This window comes from Zeugodacus cucurbitae, chromosome 3, assembly GCF_028554725.1.
Source record: "Zeugodacus cucurbitae isolate PBARC_wt_2022May chromosome 3, idZeuCucr1.2, whole genome shotgun sequence".
NCBI lineage: Eukaryota > Metazoa > Arthropoda > Insecta > Diptera > Tephritidae > Zeugodacus > Zeugodacus cucurbitae.
The window spans coordinates 70,321,611-70,341,629 of NC_071668.1; the positions used below are offsets into that span (position 1 = coordinate 70,321,611).

Sequence of the window (20,019 nt, forward strand, 5' to 3'; positions counted from 1 at the left end):
CAATTCTCGTTATTTACTTTTTTACTTCGAAGTTTACTTAGGTTTACTTTCACTCCTTTGTTCACATGTTCGTTACTTTCTTTTTCTCATTTCATTTGTTTTTATTCTATATCAAATCCCATTTTATGTTCTTGCTACAGTGGGTCACCTGGGATCAGCATTACATTGTACCAAATCGGTATGTGATTGCCGCCCTCCTGCTCAATCCTTTCACTTTCACATGGCAGCAGGATGCTTTGTTGCCAAAGTCTACACTCGACGTTTGTTGGCGGAAATAAATGTACAACAGACAGTGAAACAATGATGAAGTAATACAGAACTGTCGCAGTGTGAGTGAGTACTAATTGGAGAGTTTAGTGGATAGTGAGAACATGTCTATTGTAGTACATATGAGAGCGTAGTAATTTGAAGAGCGAGAGCGCAGTGGAGAGATTTTGAAATAAGAGAGTATAAGCACATTTAAACAAATAGTGTTTGTTATATTCCAAAAAAAAATAATAAAGGCAATTTCAAAACATTTTGGTATTAAATAAAGATAAATTCGTATTTATTGAATGGCATTTTAAGTTTAAGAAAGTATATGGTATGTTTCAAAAGACATTCTGGATATAAAAGTATAAATATTTGTTTCATCGGCAATAATTTTTGACATTTCAAAAGATATGATATCGATTTTAAAGTTATAATCGAAAAAATTAGAACTTCTGATCAGGAATCTGGGACAGTATCTTTCTAGACTTCTTATCGATTTTTTTACAACACTTAAGGGGTTAGGGGTAGTCAGGATTTTCAAAAAATCAATGTTGTTTTTGCATTTTCGTTAAGTGTAATATTTTAAAAATATACTCTGAAAATTTGAAGTTTATCCGATCATTGCTTTTAGAGTTATTCGACAAATAACAACGAGCGCTCGGGCACTCCAACACGCTAGTGTGAAACTTTAAATGTTTTTTATTTTTTCAAAACTATGTTTTTTGAACTGGTGACAACTGTAACTCGAAAACCGCTCGTTAGATTTTATTGAAATTCCTACAGCTTTTAGAATGCATAATAAACTCAGGCCTGCACCAAATATATTTTTTTTTAATTTCGATTTTTTTAGACCAATTAACTGTTGATTTTTTCCCGAAATCTATAAAAAAATTTCCTGAAGCCGCCATTTTGTTAATTTTTGAAAAAAAAACAAGAAGGTTTGGTTCAGGCCCAGGATTATCTATTTATAAAACTAATATTTTTTTATCCGATTGATTTTAGATGAATCTCCAAGGACTTATGATTGTCACCGCAAGGGCCTTTTTTGAAACTGGGTCAACACAGACAGCTATAACTTTGGAAATTATACATTTTTTTCCAAATTTTCGTGACTATAAGTCAAAAGATTGTGTAATGATGCCATATTATTACTTTTGTAAAATAACATGATTTAATAGCAAAAAAAAAAATTACGGAAAATTCTCATTTTTTTGTGTCCCTAACCCCTTAAATTAAAATCTTGTTAATTTATGAATACAAATTTATTTTGTATAATTCTGGATATAAAATAAAATAATATAAAATTAATTTAAAATAATAAATTTCTAGCAAAAAACTAAGAAAATGCAATAAATGTTTTCAGGATCTGATTTTTTCAGAATTCCTCTAAAATTCTTTTTCAAAAAATTTTCAAGCACAAAATTTTAATATCTTTTTAATTTATAAGCATGGAAAATAAAATTTAGCGCCGTGAAATATTGTGAAAAAATATCTAAAAATTAGTAACATTTTTAAAATTATCCGTAGGTAATAGATATATATATTTAAAAGCTTAAATAAAGCGAAATTAATTTCCAAAATACAATCGACAGCCTTCAGTTTTATTATCTCATTTATACCTACAAATCAACTTCATCACTTTGAGATCTGAGAGGTAGTTGAATCGCTAAGTCCATAAATATGAATTTATGAATGCGCCTGAATGTAGGCAACATGATAACGGTTTTATTTTGATTTTATTATGTTTATCTTTGATATTATTTGCAGAGAGACAACTGCTATCCCCCTGATAACCAGTTACGACTGTTGGTAGGTAGTCCTTTGGAGGCAGATAATATTAAGTTCTATTTTAGTTAAAAATATTGGTATGCGTCTTCGATATTACTTGAAATATGAATTATTAAAATCCCTAATGGTATGCAATAGTTTTGTTAGGTTATTCAAAATATATAGCAGTATTCATTACAATGATATGGATAGAACGCTGAGGTGCAAGACTGATTGGGAAGCATATTAAATTAAATAAACTATTTAACTAAAATTTTATTTGCTTTTTAATGTAACAAAATACTTGTTTTTTGGAAAAAAATATTAAAAAAGTAAGAAATTATTTAACGACATCATTTCGCTTTGAAAATTTCCGAACTGCTGTACAATGCGTCCCAAAAATATTCAGTGAGACTGAACTCGAAAAATTCAGCATTTTGAATTCAACATTTATATGTACGAGATTAATATCTCATACATTTGGACACCCTAACGAACTCTCTATACTGCTCTTTGCGCATACACGCGGTGCGCTCTCTCACTCAAAGCACATGCGGCAGCGCTCAGCAGCTTTTTTCCATAGATTTTTCAAAATTTTAATATTTTCCCGGAGTATTTTAGCTCCAGCAACTCACACAGCTGGCTCAGTTACTATTGAGACGCGCAACTAAACGGTCGATAAAACGGAAAAACTGAAAACCAATAAGCGAACGCGTGCCTGGGAAATAAAAAGAAATAGTAATTGACAAAACTTGCTTTTATGAAATAGTGGAAATTTGAGATTTTCTGACTTGGAAAAAAATTAAAATATTTATTAAGAAGTGAAGTGTGAATGAAATTATTTTGTTGCTAATTTTGTTGTTTTTGTATATTTAATATTTGATTTTGTTTTGTTGGCAATATGCGCTAGCGTGTGACGTGCTTTTATGCGAACTTTTTGCGCTAATTAAATACAGTGTAGAGAATTTTACAAGCAGGCATATACAGATGTATATATATATATTTATGTATATATATATATGAGTGAATGTGTGTATGTATGTGTTGTAGAGTAGCGAACTTTATGCTATTTATATTTGTGCGCGTGTTTATAATGGCGCTTGAAAGCAAAAGTGTGCGCTGCCGCAAGCGAAATGTGCGTCAGGCAGACATGCTTTTGTGAATTCGCTTTTTTCACATTTTTCGTTTGATTTTTTTTAAGCTCATTTGGGATTCCCCCAGCAATCGTAAAGACGCGTCAATTTCTAAATTTGTGTTTTTGTATTTTTTACCTTTTCGTTTTTGCTTTTCAAATACATACATATATATATGCCGCTAAGTGGCTTTCAAGTGTAATTCGAACGCGATTTCCGTGCATCCGTTTCCGACGGCGCTGTTTGACTGCCTTTGATGGCCGTCGTTGTGTTTAAATATGTGCGGGGCACTCACTTCACATTTGTGACATAAATACATGCCTCAAGTGTGTCAAGCATTGTCTAAAAGCAAAAACGTGTTTTAATAACAGCAATGTGTTGTTGTTGTTATTGTTGCAATTGTTGTTGGATTGTGTCGCACAATTGACATTGGAGACAAAGCAGTGTGCAAAAGTGTGTGTTGTTGTTGTTCCACAATGTGTTGTGTCGCCAACGTGATTTCCGGTCGCCCATTGAGCGTGACAACATTGCTGCAATTCCAAGTTTCTTTAGTTTATTTATTTGTGGGCGTACACGGCGTATGAGTGATATATATAATTTTGTGCTTTCGTTATTGTTCTAGCCAGAGTACATTAGTAACGCGGTGTGACACTTTAGAAGAAAACAAGCAACAAGCGCAGTAAAGAGTATAAAGTGAGAACAATAACAACAAATAAAAAATAAAACAACAACAACAAATAAAAAATATTACAACAAAAACATAAAAAATCTCAAAAAAACTTGTCAAATCGGCAGAAACAAAACAAAAATTTGTGGAAAAAAAATTTGAAAAAAAAAATTAAAACAATAAAAACACAAAAGAAAGTATCAACAAACATTTTTCGTTTTTCGCTTTGTTGTCCTACATTAGCAATTCTGTCAACGCCAACGGAAGGAATCAACGCCAACTAGGACAATATGACACGAGTACGACGAATTGTGGTAAGTTGTGTGGAAGAATTGGAATAATTGTCCCGGCTTTGCGCTAGTTTGCTGTTGTATATTATGTGTTATTGATCTCAATGTTACACTAATAAATGTTTAAGAAAAAAAAAAAAAATTAGCATAATAATAATAAATATAAACTCTCTCATTTCAAGCTCATTAAGGGGTTACATGGGTTTCGTGGATTCAAAATATCTTTTTTGTTTTGTTTGTTTGCTTATTAATTTCTACAACATCTCAAGAATATTATACTAAATTTTCAAGTCGATTCGAATAATAGTTTCGGAGATACAGCCTTTGGAAGGTGTGCGCTCCAAGTCAGGTATCATTGTTACTCAAAACTTTAAACGCGTTTATCTCGGAACCGTGTTTTCAAAGTCGGTTGTCAAATGTTCTCGAAAACTAGTCAACCGATCTTGATGCAATTTTGCATAGGTGTTCGAGATAGAATTTACTCGTGGTTAAATGAAGATTTTTTTCTTTTTTCAATCACAACTATTTAAAAAAAAAAATAAAATGTCAATCAAATTTGAACGAAATTTTTATTTTTTTGGAAGAATGTCTGCCAAAATTCCAATTTTTAGTTTTTATACTCTCGCAACAAAGTTGCTACGAGAGTATTATAGTTTTGTCCACATAACGGTTGGTTGAAAGTCCTAAAACTAAACGAGTTAGATATAGGGTTATATATATCAAAATGATCAGGGTGATGAGAAAAGTTCAAATCCGGATGTCTGTCTGTCCGTCTGTCTGTCCGTCCGTGCAAGCTGTAACTTGAGTAAAAATTGAGATAAAAAATGAAACTTGGAACACGTGTTCCTTGGCACCATAAGAAGGTTAAGTTCGAAAATGGGCGTAATCGGACCACTGCCACGCCCACAAAATGGCGAAAACCGAAAACATAGCTATAGCTATAGCATAGCCATAGCTAAGCTATACATAAAGCTATGTAAGTAAAATTTGGTATGAAGGATCGCACTAGGAAGGGGCATATGTGGATGTAATTTTTTAGGGGAAGTGGGCGTGGCCCTGCCCCCTACTAAGTTTTTTGTACATATCTTGCAAACCAATCGGTACAGAACTTTGCAGAAATACTATGTTTATAGTGTGGCAGCCCCATTCTAAAAATCGCCGAAATCGGACCATAGGTTTTTAAGGCCCCATATATCGAACACGAGGACCTCGGTGCTTCTAACCTAATATTATGGTTTCCAACTTTCAATGGACTTTATACAATATATATGACGAATATGTGGGTCAAATTGTGTATTATATAATATTAATAAAGTTAAATAAATAAATTGCGAGAGTATAAAATGTTCGGTTGCACCCGAACTTAGCCCTTCCTTACTTGTTTTGTTTTCCCTTCGTTCCAGCACGAGTTTATGGTTTTACGTAGAACACTTATTTTTGTTTTTTTTTCATTTTGGATGATCCTATCAGGAGTTATGTTGATAACGCGGACGCACCCGTTTTCCGGAGGGTAACCGGAAATGCCGTCAAAATGGAGGAGTTTTAATTTTTTTTTTTAATTTCAGAAATTATTCTTTAGGACAGAAAAAATTTGAATTAAATAAATAATTTTTAATATAGAAAAAAAATATTGTAAACAGGCCTTTTTTTACCGGACAAAACCCATGTAACCCCTTAATGCAATTTCTCGCTACTTTTTCTCTACTATACATTTTCTATAAGTGTCACCTTCTATAAACAATATAAAATAATAAAATATAAACACTTGTTTGCCCACAAACACATTCGATATACAATCAATAAGCCAAACATCTAACAAACTAAACACAAATAAAGTCTAACAATGCCCTGCACACACTTTATATACACTTGAATACAATTTGCTTCCAAAACAATCAATGAAATTCTCGGCACAGCCAGCTACTTTGTGTTTACAGTTTTATATCAATTGAATTCATGTGTAGTAAATTTGCATTTCTAAAGCAAAAATGTTCATTCATTATGCCAAACCAAACCAAACACATTTCATTTGCGCGCGTAAGCATTGAAAAATAAATAAACAATGTTGCGAAAAATGCTTATTTTCGCATATAAACTTCTAAAAATACTATAAAAGTCAAAAGTAATGACGTTAATGGTAATATAAATAGTCGAAATAATGTTTATGCATACTTTTATTTGGCGCACATATCACTCCTGACAGCAGTCGTTCATTAAATCGAACTTATGGTGGTGTTTACATAGAGAGAAATGCGGTCAATAATTTTGTATATTGACAACTAGAAGGTATTTTGTGTATTTGAAATATTTTGGAACAATATTAATGATTTGAGAAGCTTGGTAGATATTTGTATTAAAATTCTGAAAAGAAACAATTGAAGTTGTTTTCATAAAAATAAATGCTTGGTAGAAATTCTTTAGAAGAAAGATATTTATATGCAATATAATAGGATATACAGAAAAAGTTAACGATAAAAGTACAAGTATGATTACTTGTACTCTCTTAACTAGATAAGGTTATCCAGATGTATAAGGTAATATTGGGTGTTCGAAAATGGGGCTGCAAAATAGGCGTTTCTGCTAATGTTTGACTAAATATTATATTCAATTTATAATAAAAAGATCAATTACTATTGAAATAAATCGTAAAAAATTAGTGTACAATATTATTGCACAATATTATTGAACAATTTTATTGCACAATATTTTTGAAAAAATTATTCAATTAAATTCTGTAGCCAACTTATATAAACATTATTAAATAACGAATTTGGGGTAAATAATTTGTTGTTTACTTTCTTTCTCTATAACAAATCAGTCAATTGAAATTTCTAGATAATTTTAAATAAACAGTAATAATTCATGGTTTTAAACGAAACGCGTATTGTTCTGTGAAACAGCTATCATTATCCAATTTATTTATAATAAAAATTAAAACAAATCGTAAAAAAATATTGTACAATATTATTGTACTGTATTTTATTGCACAATATATTTAAAAATTTGTTTATACAATCAATTATATTAAATAAAATATTATAGGCAACGTTAAATAAACAGAAATCAAGATTTTATAATAAATGCATTTCTATATTGAGGATAGGCTTTTATTTCCTTTTATAAAACAATTGAATGTATATATATATATTATTAAACAATTTTATTGCACAATATTATTGCAAAAAACATTAAATCAAAGTTTCTAGATAGTTTTAAATAAACAGTAGATAACATGATATTAAAGAAAATCGGTATTTTTCGCTGAATCAGCTCTACAATAAATTTATGATAAGTTTATGCAAAAAAAATCGCAAAAAATGATTGTACAATATTATTGAACTGTATTTTATTTAAAAAAAAATTATACAATCGATACTATTAAATAATATATAATTGCCAACGTTCAATAAACAGAAATCAAGATTTTATATCAAATAAACAGAAATCAAGATTTTATATCAAATAAACAGAAATCAAGATTTTATATCAAATAGAATTCCGTATTCTGAGGATCAGCTGTAATTTCTTATTATAAACATAGACATATTCACTTACAAATGTAGCCCTATTTAAAACAGATTGTGCAATATTATTGAAAAATCTTATTGCACAATATCATTGAACGTCACAGTCAGTTAGTTTTATAAGAAGATTTAGATAAACATTAATAAAACACGAAATTAAAGTAAATACATTTTTTATACTGAGAATCAGCTGTATATATAGACGTAGCTATATAGACATATGAATGTATAAAAATATATTGTACAATATTTTATTTTATTTTGTTTTATTTAAAGGAAATACAATTAAAAATAATTGTACTACCTATAAGATATAACAGCACTAACGACAGAGCCTTCGGCTGTTTTGTCCAATATTATTGAATAATTTTATTCCACAATATAATTGAAAAATCATTCAATTCACAATTTCAAATAATTTTAAACAAACAATAATAATAAATCACGATTTTAATGAAAATTATTATTGTTCTCTGAATGAGCTGTCATTATCAACTTATATTAAATAAATAATTGTACAATATAATTGAACAATATTATTGCACAATATTAGTGAAAAAATCATTGAATTGCATTTTATAGATAATTCTAAATAAACAGCCATAAATCACGATTTTAAAGTAAATACATTTTTTATACTGAGAATCTAAAATATATTGTACAATATTATTGAACAATTTTGTTGCGCAATATTATTGAAAAGTCAGTGAATTGAACTTTATAGACAATTTCAAACAAATAAGAAATCGCAAATTTAAAGCACATCAATTTTTTACACTGAGAATAGCTGTAATTGCTTACTATGTGCGCTCATATTTACCTACAAATGTAGACTCAGCACTTTCCTTGGGAACTCAGCAGAAAAGTAGCAAATATAGCAAGCAAGATACACAATTTGAATAACAGTAAATACAAGAAGACATTGCAAGCACATTTGCAGTACAAAAACGGCATTTATATGCAAAAACACACACACTCCAACACACATACAGATGTGCAAATATGGCGAGTAAAACATGTTATTGTCAAGGACAATATGGCAACGCCAGTCGTCTAATGTTGGCACTCAAACGTAAGGCTAAGGTTAAGGAGAACAGAAGACATGATTGCTGGCGTAGTACCATACACATACACTAACAAATATAAACTCATACATACAGATAAGCGCACGCCAACGGCTAACATATGCGATTAAAATTAAAAAAGACAGGCAGCAGGCCGGCAAGCAAAAAAGCAAGGCAAAACGATGTCATTAGCATGCGAATACGTGAGAGTAACATGAAGGAGGAAGCACCCGTGTCATTGAATGGCGCTCTTCAAGTGAATGTCAGCGGCTGACAGCCGTCTTACTACAGCTTGTTATTATTGCTGTTGTTGTTTTTGTTGTTGTTGTAATGTCATGTCACTTTTTTGACTGCCGCCTACTTGTTTGGTTGTTTATTTATGCAACTGAAAGTTTTGATGGAAATATTGTAATTGCCGGTCTTACTGAGCGTAATTGCTTTGACAGAGAGGTGGAGCTCAAGCAGGTTACAAGGAAAACAAAAGACACAAGTAGAGACTTGACAGTGAAAATCTGCCACAAAATGTTGGGTTTAATAAGCTGCTGGAGTAAAAGCAGAATATTTATCATTTGCTTGTAAGCTTAAATTTTGGTTAGCTGAGCGCTGGCTGTGCGCAAAATTATAGCAATTTCCTACGCATCAATTATTGTGTGCCTTCATTTGCACTTGAGCGTTGTCTGTGCGGTGCAGATTTGATTACTAGAGATTTATTAAGTGAAATTATGTACCCTTACAATCAACAGATTGCCGGTTAGTTGAGGTGGCCGGGGCGTATGAGTAAGATTTTGAATGAGTTAAGACACGCCTCTATAATTTTATGGGTGAGAAAAAATATTTTTTGAACTGTCTGTACTGAAGCTATGATTATTATATCGGCAGGTTAAGTATGCATTTTAAAAAACTTAGTTCTATTTAAAATAGTATCTAAATACTTCGCATTTAGGCAAGATATTGGAAAACTAAGACTATGAAATAAAATAAGTTTATAAGAATTTGCTCAATAAAAAAGGCATTCGCATGTTTTTTATTAGGTGATATTATGCTGTACATCAACTGCTGTTTGTAAATTCAAATACAAAATTTGTTGCCTACATTTAGGCACTCTGTTAAATTACTTAAGAAGATGTTACTGAAAATCTTAAAAAATTTAGCCTTATACTAAGCTAAAAGTAGTTAGCTGAAATTGCTCAAAAGTTGCAGAAAATCTGAAAAATACTGGAAAGATAAATATAATGAAAAATAAAATAAAATAATGTTGCCTACCTTTAGGCACGTAAAGAAATGATAGTTTACTTAAATCTCTAGCTGTAATATTTAAAAAATTTCGACTCAACCCACACCGGATTAGTCAAGACGCCTTCTATTGTCTGATACGATAATATCCCATAGTTTTATATGCGACAGCTCACACCGCTCGCTTGGTGTGGGTTAGACGAAAATACTTGTTTGTGTCTTATTAGTCTCAGACCGATGTGGTTGAGTCTTAAAAAAATAATTAAATTTTCTTACATAAAAAAAGAATTAATAATAAATTATTTGAAGAAGATAACTCTACATATTTTAGGGAGAAATACAATGGAACTGCCATAATTCGAACTTCTAAAACTCGAAGTTCTCCATAACTTGAACTCTTGAATTGGCAAGAGAAGTCAAATTTTATATAAATTTTCTTCCATAAATCGAACTTTTCGACCAGGGCATAATACAAATTTAAAAATTTTCATATCGAGGCAGAATCTTAAAATAGTCTCTCTATATCATAATAAGGTGAGCAAAAAATATCATATTTCACTTGTGGATTGCATAAATCATGTAACAAAGGCATAAGATACAGACGTCAAAACCCAAAAAATTCCATTGTATATATATATATATATATATATATATATATATATATATATATATATATATATATATTAAACTAACGCAACTAATATTGATCTAAAATAGAGTTTACTTATTTTTTATCGCCATTTTTACACAAAATCGTTTAATAAATATATTACAAAGAGGTATAGAAACAAAAAAATATTGACTAGATTTAGCCACACTTAATAATTTGATAAAAGTTTCGAGTTGAACTTGAGTTGAACATTGATCTTCCAAAGAAATTATTTTGTTGAATTTCTTTCGAAATATGTTGCCTACATTTAGGATCATTCATATTTTTAAATAAACAGTAATAAATCATGGGTTTAGAGTGAATCTGTGTTGTTTTGTGAATAAGATATAATTATTATTAATTCAGTTATTTGGAATTTATAAACAATTTCCAACAAATAGTAAGTAATCCCAATTTTAAATCCCCTTCCTATTTGAGAATTAGCTGTAATTTCTTACTATGTGTTCATATTTACCTACAAATGTAGACTCTGTACTTTACTTGGGAACTCAGAAAATAGAAAGAAATATAGCAGACATAGCTTCTAGCTAGCTAGTCTAGCTCATTATGTAATAACACTAAAATGTTGCCTACAATTAGGCGTAATGGTATATACCATTTAATTTTATAGTATAGTATAGTATAGACAAATACCTTGGAAATTTGCTTGAATAATAAGAATAAAATAAAACAAATTTAGTAAAGAGATTCTAAAAATACTTTCCCTATAAAAGTATGCCTCATAAATCCACTTTGATCGTTGGATACTATTTCTGTACAAATAGATTTCCAAGACAAAAAAACTCATTAAACTTTTCATTACTCACATCTCAAGCTCCATAAAACCATCATCATCCCTTTCATTCTTTTACTTTTCTCTATCATTTTTACTGCAATAAATTACTTGCAGTGCACCATAAACAGTTCCAAGGCGCTTTACGCACTTATCTTCATTTGCATGCTCGCATAAAATCATTTGTAGTTGCCAGCTGCTGCGTTGCAACGCGACAATCCACTTGCTTATTCTATGAGCTCCCAACGCTCGAGTTGCTTATTTTGGTCGCCGCAACCTGCCGGAGTCTTGCATTTTCCTCCATTCCTACAAACCTTTGCGCTATGTCTACGACCAGCAGATATTCAAACGGCACGGCACGGCAAGTCAAACAAGTGGCTTGTTGCTTTCACTTTTTACACTTTATTGCGAGCAATTTTAATTTCATTCTTTTACTGCACTTTATTCTTTTACTTCTCACGCTTGCTTTGCTCCGCTTCTTCTTATACTCTTCTGCTGCCGCTACTTCTTCTGTCGTTGCACGAAATTGCATATAAAAATTGAAAATGTTTTCTTTTAATATTTTGCCACATCGCTGCCATTGTAGCTGCAAGTTGTGAACTAAAATGTTATTCTCTCTCTCTCTGCCGCACTCAGTCTTGCCTCGGTTCTCCTTTGGATTTCGCTTTGTGTTCTCTGGCTTTACATTGTTTTGCCATTGCTGCTGGTTTGCATTGTTCGCGCGCGCTACTTTTTTAATTGAATCGGTCGGCGCATTCATGGCGTGTTGTAAGTTTATTTTGCATAAGTTTTTCGATTAAATTATTCTGTTTTTGAATTTTAGTTTTAATTAAAATGCTTTGTTACTATTTGAGAGAGAATATAACTCCGGCATTTTGATGAGTGTCAAAATTGCTATTCATTTAAATAAATACTTTGTAATAATGGTAGTGCTTGGAAACTATTGGTCTACAACTTTGCTTTCGCCGTTTTCCAATAGATGTCTCTAGGGTCAAGCACTGGTCGATTAAATCGATTTTCTTTTTTATCTCGATCTTGGACATTCGTGTCAGCATTAACGCAACAAAATTTTGTAGAGATCTGTTTGCATCCCAAACATATTCTCAACTGAAAATGTCACTTTTTGAGCCGAATTCTCAACATTTGCGGGAAATTTTGTTTTTTTTTTTAATTCCAAGAAAAGTGCGGTTGAGGCTCACCGACATTTGTAACCGTTTTTATACAAAAAAAGCCTTAAATTTACAAAAAAAAACTGCGGAAGCAAAGTTGTAGACCTAATATGAATTATATTCAGAAATAATTTAGGAATACAATTTTTGATATGGGAAACAGTTCTTGTAGTTCAATAAAAAATAATATCTATATTAGTCTGAGTAATCAATCCAATCAATTACTAAATTTTGTTGTGCCTTCTTAAATAGGGTAACCTGCGATTAAGCTATTTCTCAATTTTTCGTAAAACTGGTTGATATTTGTCACCTTTATATGTAATAAGAGGAAGCTATATAAGTAGTAAGAGAAAATGAAAAGCACCGGAAAGGAAAAAAAGAGATCGGACTTAGTAAAAAATAAATTTCCGACTTCCAATTACACGACCTTTATAACACTTTGTGGCTTTAAATAAGACGGGTAATTAACAATTTAAGATATTTTGTTATAATAACGGTATTTTTTGTAGCACTTACCTTTTTTTAACACACATTTCATTGAGTTTTATCGTTAAATTAATTACACCAAACATCTGAAAATAAAAAAAAATATTGGATGAGTTTAAAATATTTTAAATTACTTTAAATGGCAATAATTTATGATTTTATTTTATTTAATCAGTTCTCTGAAATAGTAGGACTATCATTTATTTAAACGAATATGTTGCTTTAAGTCTTGTATTACTTTCTACAGTGTATTTTAGAGTAAGGAACACCTGAGAAAAAAGGGAAAAAATATTTCAGTGCGTTTTATATTTTATTTACATATATAGTATTGATTAACTATTTTTTCACTTTTATCTAAGAACCTTCCATTATGTCTATCATTGAAAGACTACAAATTTTAATGTCAACTAAAAAAAACAAACAAAGAATAAATTAAATAAGTTTTTTTAATAGTATGATTTGATCAAATCATATAAATAGCACAGTGCACACATTACCCATACGCCATGTCGCACTTTTGACAAATTGGTTGTAATAAATTAATAATAAGATTTATCGCATTTATGGAGGTTATAAATTGGAAAAGGATGCTGAATTGTTAAAATTATAAATTTTAAGATTTTTTTCAAATCAAATTACATTAATCACAGTCGGGCAAATATTGTAATAATAATAAAAGAATAAATCACAAAGAAATAATTAAAATTTTGCTAAAACGAACATCTGAAACTAATTTTCAGGTTATATATGCCATATTTATTAGAAAATTAAATCATACTGGTAATTGGTATTGCTAGAGTTAATTACAATAGCTATTCTTTAATAATAGTATTTTCGCACAAGAACTAATTGAGCAATTAAACTGCATTTGAACTGATTTAGACCGATTTACCATACAAAATCAAATCTCAATTTATTTTAAATTGAATTTAAATGGACTTGAAAATCAAATGCAACTCTGCGGCAAAGACCTACGATATACGTTCTATGTCTGCGATTGGCTGAATTTTTTTTTATAAAAAAAAGCTACGGTAGATGTCGCTGCTGAAAAATATTAATCAGCTGAGAAAACCTACCAACTTCTTATGAAAAGCAAAAACAAAAAATATATAACAGCTGATCGAGGACAAAACCTGGTTTCTCAATTAAAATTTTAATTGATCAATTAATTTGTCTGTGCGAAAAGGCTATTACTGTAGTACAGTATACTCTCGAAAAGTTAATTCTCAGAAAGTAAATAATCGGGGAAAAGTTAATCACCTTTAAGATTACACATGCACCTCGAAAAAGTAAATTTTTTAATTTACTTTTCAGAGAGTGTGATAAAAAATTCGAAACGAAGCAAGCAGCGTTTTTTCCGATGTTGCAAAACCACTTACTCTCTTGTTTATCGCGTCTTTTTAGTAAATAAATTCTCCTACTTGATCCACTGGTTTAAAAATTAAAACGATGCAAAATTCAAAAAGTCTGACACCTGAGACTTTTGAATTGTCGTACAAAAATGGCCAGAAAATATATTGCAAAAGAAAAAAAAAACAAAAGAATATTCAAGATTTTTTCTCTTCATAGTAAATATATATGTATGTATGTAAGTGTAAATATGTTTTTCATGTAAATCCATATGTTTTGTTGAAGCAAATAAATGAATGAATTTCTTAAGTTTAAAAATGCATTTAATATTTGGAAAAGCAAATTATTCGAAAAAGTAAATTACCCAAAATACCAATCGATTTACTTTTCGAGAGTATGTATGTATGTGATTGGCGTTGCAACCGTTTAGCCGGTTACAGGCGAATCGACGATAGTGCGCCACCTCTATCTTCGCAGTTCGGCGCCAGTTGGAGATCCCAAGTGTAACCAGGTCGCTCTCCACCAGGTCCCTCCAACGGAGTGGAGGCCTTCCCCTTCCTCGGCTTCCTCCGGCGGGTACTGCATCGAAATCTTTCAGGGCTGAAGCGTTTTCGTCCATTCGGACAACATGACCTAGCCAGCGTAGTCGCTGTCTTTTTATTCGCTGAACTATGTCAATGTCGTCGTATAAATCGTACAGCTCATCGTTCCATCGTCTGCGGTATTCGCCGTTGCCAATGTTCTGAGGACCTTAAATCTTGCGCAAAATTTTCCTCTCGAAAACTCCTAGTGTCGTCTCATCTGATGTTGACATCGTCCAAGCTTCTGCACCGTAAAGCAGGACGGGAATGATAAGCGACTTGTAGCGTTTGATTTTGGTTCGTCGAGAGAGGACTTTACTGTTCAATTCAGTCCAAAGTAGCACCTGTTGGCAAGAGTTATTCTGCGCTGGATTTCGAGGCTGACATTGTTCGTGTTGTTGATGCTGGTTCCCAGGTATACGAAATTATCTACGACCTCGAAGTTATGACTGTCAACAGTGACGTGGGAGCCAAGACGCGAATGCGCCGACTGTTTGCTTGATGACAGGAGATATTTCGTCTTGTCCTCATTCACCTCCAGACCCATTCGCTTCGCCTCCTTATCCATGCGGGAAAAAGCAGAACAAACGGCGCGGTTGTTGCTTCCGATGATATTGATATCATCGGCGTACGCCAGGAGCTGTACACTCTTGTATAAGATTGTACCTTCTCTATTTAGCTCTGCAGCTCTTATAATTTTTTACAGCATCAGGTTAATGAAGTCGCACGATAGTGAGTCACCTTGTCTGAAACCTCGTTTGGTGTCGAACGGCTCGGAGAGGTCCTTCCCAATCATGACGGATCTTTTGGTGTTGCTCAACGTCAATTTATACAGCCGTATTAGTTTTGCGGGGATACCAAATTCAGACATCGCGGCATAAAGGCAGCTCCTTTTCGTGCTATCGAAGGCAGCTTTTAAATCGATAAAAAGATGGTGAGTATCGATTCTTCTCTCTCGGGTCTTTTCAAAGATTTGGCGCATGGTGAATATCTGGTCCATTGTAGATTTTCCAGGTCTAAAGCCACACTGATAAGGTCCAATCAGTTCGTTGACGGTGGGCTTTAGTCTTTCACACAACACGCTCGACAAAACCTTATATGCGATATTGAGGAGACTTATACCACGGTAGTTGGCGCAGATTGTGGGGTCTCCCTTCTTATGGATTGGGTAGAGCACACTAAGATTCCAATCGTCAGGCATGCTTTCTTCCGACCATATTCTACAAAGAAGCTGATACATGCACCTTAGAGTTCTTCGCCGCCGTATTTGAATAGCTCTGCCGGTAATCTATCGGCCCTCGCTGCTTTGTTGTTCTTCAGGCGGGTAATTGCTATTCGGATTTCTTCATGGTCGGGTAATGGATAATCTGTTCCATCGTCATCGATTGTGGGATCGGGTTCGCCATCTCCTGGTGTTGTACTTTCACTGCCATTCAGCAGGTCGGAGAAGTGTTCCCTCCATAATCCCAGTATGCTCTGGACATCCGTTACCAGATTACCTCCTCGGTCTTGAAACCTTCTGTAAATCGCTTCATGTTTTCATAAAATTTTCGAGCATTACTCCTGTCGGGCAGCTTCTCAAGCTCTTCGTACTCACGCATTTCGGCCTCTTTCTTTTTTTGTCTGCAAATGCGTCTCGCTTCCCTCTTCAGCTCTCGGTATCTATCCCATCCCGCACGTGTTGTGGTCGTTTGCAACGTTGCGAGGTAGGCAGTCTGTTTTCTCTCCGCTGCGAGACGGCAATCCTCATCGTACCAGCTTTTCGAGAGTATACTGTATGATATGGAAGTTACTCATACGCACTGTTGATCACAAATTTTATTTGTTAGCATAGTAAAAATTAATCGAATTTTAGCAAGCAAAATGGATTGACTGTTTATATCAGCTTTTCAAATGAAGAAATGTGGTTTGACTCAAACTCTTTGCTTACAAGTTACTCATACGCCATGTTGCACCAACGAATTTTGCTAGAAATATAAAAAGACTTTGAGTATATTTATCGCTGTTGTCATTTTTATAACAAAAGTAGCTGAATCGACCGTTACCTTTACCTTTATGAAAAAGTAATATTTTAGGAGCGATTATTTAGCTTACATGTAACTCATACGCCATGTCACTCCATTAAATTTTACAAAATATATGAAAAGACTTTGTAGATAAGCTTTGTTTTCTGCATGAAAGCACATTATTATGACGACATTTATTTTGGATTAGCAGTTTGGTGATAGCGGTAAATAATAAGCGGCGAATTTATGCCACAAATGCAGCTAATAACAGTTGAAGAATTTCAATGCTTTCCACTTTTTTAGCAAAAAAAAATATTATAAATTTCACGCAACGTTAAATTGTGGGCGGATAAACAACGTAAATGACAAAGAGTTCTGTTGCCAGCGGAATTGTTATGCAAAACACAAATCTACACATACCACTAATGTAGACAAATGCTTTGAAATTGTCTTGCATGGCATACACATGTGTAGCTTTTGACACGCATGTAACGGTTTGTGTATAGTCATGTACTTGTACGTGCAGCAGTAATGTATGTAAGCGTAGCAAGTGAAACTGTCAACTTGTGTGTGTGACACAAGCATTTGCTTGACTCCAACGGCAAGTGCGCCGGCTGACACAATAGCGGAAGGAGAAATATGCAGATATGGTGAAACGGAATAGCGACAACGGAAATGTTGTTACAAAATATGCAGAGATAACGAATTTTAACATATTTTTGTGTGTAAGTGTATATGAGGTGTGTTCAAAAAATAACGGGAATTTTCAGTTTTGATAAAAGAAAATATGTTTTTATTCGTCAATAATAAAGTTGTCGCCTTTGAAATATAATCCTCAATCGTCAAAAGACTTCTCAAATTCCAAATTTTGGATTATTGCAAATTTTGAAATTCCCGTTATTTTTTGAACATACCTCATCTATGTCTCTAAGTGTTTACTGACTTCAACTTCAACTGAAAAGCGACTGAAAATTTTTAAATATGCATATTTTTCGTCTACACTGTCGGTATACATACATATGTGCACTCTCACTTGCCACCTGATTTCCAAATTCCGCTTGTTCTGCCTGTCAAGTCATGTACTACTGTTTTTCCGTTACATTCAACCCACTTTCACGCATAACAAATTTCAGTTTTCCTATGCAAATTTCGCATTCATGTCGGTCGTCGTTCTACTCGTCGTCCTCGTCATCGCCAGTTGGTACGCTGTCATTGTGGCTGCCACTTTGTGGCAAATTATTTCATATCGCTCGGTTTTTTTGTGAAAGCCCAGCCTAAAATGGCGCGAGTAGTTGCAGTCAATTAGATTGCCGGCATTGTGCACATATGCAAATGCCGTTATTTTTATTGCTTCATATAAGTTCTGCTGTTGTTGTTGTTGTTGGGGTTTTTGCAAATTTTTGTTGCAATTTGTTTTTTGCCACACATGGCAAGCGTCAGTCAATCTCCAAGTTGACAGCTGTTGCGGCGCTTGGTAAGCCAATCGGGCAAGCAGCCAAACCGAAATTCGTCTGTCCGTCTGTTTGACTGTCTGTGTGGGTGTGTGTGTGTGCAACATGGCAAGTGGCATGAAATGTGGCATGCAAAAATTTTATTTACTAAATTTTAGTGGCGATGCAAATGTGTGTGTGGAGTGAAAAAGTTTACTGGAAAAGGCACTTCAATTCCGCTCTTGCCCAAAATACTAGTTTCATCTTGTCTTGTCTTTACTTTGCTATTTTTGCTATTTTATGCGCCTTCTTTTATGGCTGCAGAAATTAAATTTTCAACTTTACAGTTATCTTTTGTAGTTGAAAGCGCTCGCTCTTGCCATTAGCAATTCAGCAATGGCATTTGCATAAAATCGCTGTAGCTTGCATAGTTTCCGTTGTGCTTTTTTGTTGTATTTTCAAGTGTTTCAATTTTTGGCTGCCTTTAGTGTATTCTCTTCGAATAATCCTTTTTTTATTACAACTTTTATGTTTATTTTTACAGTCACCTCGTGCATACATATATACATTCAATGATTATCAACACTTTTATAAGCATGTATAGAAGCATGTAATCTTTGCAATATTTGGTTGGTGCAACAGAATTTTTGTTGGAGAACGAAAAATTTTAAAGCAAGAAAAATATTTAATATTGAATTTAATTTTAGATTCTTTTCAGAAATTTAATACTTTTATTTTTATTTTTCTTATTCTCTGCTTAAAGATAGGAAGAAACATGGATGTTACTCATACGCAATGTAGTACACTCATTATTTCTAATAATAATTATAACTTTTCTTTAAATTAAATTCGGATAATGATTTTGGAACTGTGATAACATATTTCTTATTTGCAAAAAAAACATTGCGCGAGGTGTGTTCAAAAAATAATGGGAGCTTTCCCTTTATGGAAAAATATTTGTTTTTTCGTCTCCATTAATGTTGTCTTCAAAATAGTCCCCATTCGATAATATGCACTTATGCCAGCGCTTCTTTCACTCACCGAAACACTTCACAAACTCGAGAGTTTTTATAAAATTAACCTTTGCCTTACCTTCTTACACTTCATCTTTTTATTGAAAGCTATTTTTTCGGAATTTTATTGATTTTTATTCAGATTATTACTCTCATATTAACAACTAAGGTGTCATAGAAGGCATATCGTTACAATAAACTTCCTTTCTCTAAATTTTCCGGTACTTTGAGTGTAACCTAAGATTTCAACTCTTAGCATATTTTTATACTCTCGCAACAAAAGTTGATAAAGAGAATATTATAGTTTTGTTCACATAACGGTTTTTTGTAACACCCAAAACTAAACGAGTTAGATATAGGGTTATATATACCAAAGTGATCAGGGTGAAGAGTGGAGTTCAAATCCAAATGTCTGTCTGTCCGTCCGTCTGTGCAAGCTGTAACTTGAGTAAAAATGAAGATATCTTGATGAAACTCGGCACACTTATTTCTTGGCACCATAGGAAGGTTGCCCACGCCCACAAAATGGCGAAAACCGAAAACACTTAAAGTGCCATAACTAAGCCATAAATAAAGCTATGGAAATAAAATTTGGTATGAAGGATCGCACTA

The 20,019-nt window shown here is 32.7% G+C and overlaps 1 protein-coding gene across 3 annotated transcripts in view; it reads left to right on the forward strand.

The window, feature by feature from the left end:
• Positions 1-2,677: 2,677 nt before the first annotated feature.
• Positions 2,678-20,019, forward strand: part of LOC105219561 (dipeptidyl peptidase 4) — a 110,193-nt gene continuing 92,851 nt past the window's right edge. Inside the window, exons 1-2 of one of the 3 annotated variants that reach the window (XR_008470284.1) lie at positions 2,678-2,757; positions 3,775-4,133. The gene's annotated coding sequence lies outside the window, so the exon portion shown is untranslated. Of the gene's footprint in view, positions 2,758-3,060; positions 4,134-20,019 lie in introns of those variants that run through there. The other 2 variants (XR_008470285.1, XM_054226748.1) reach the window with 2 other exon arrangements.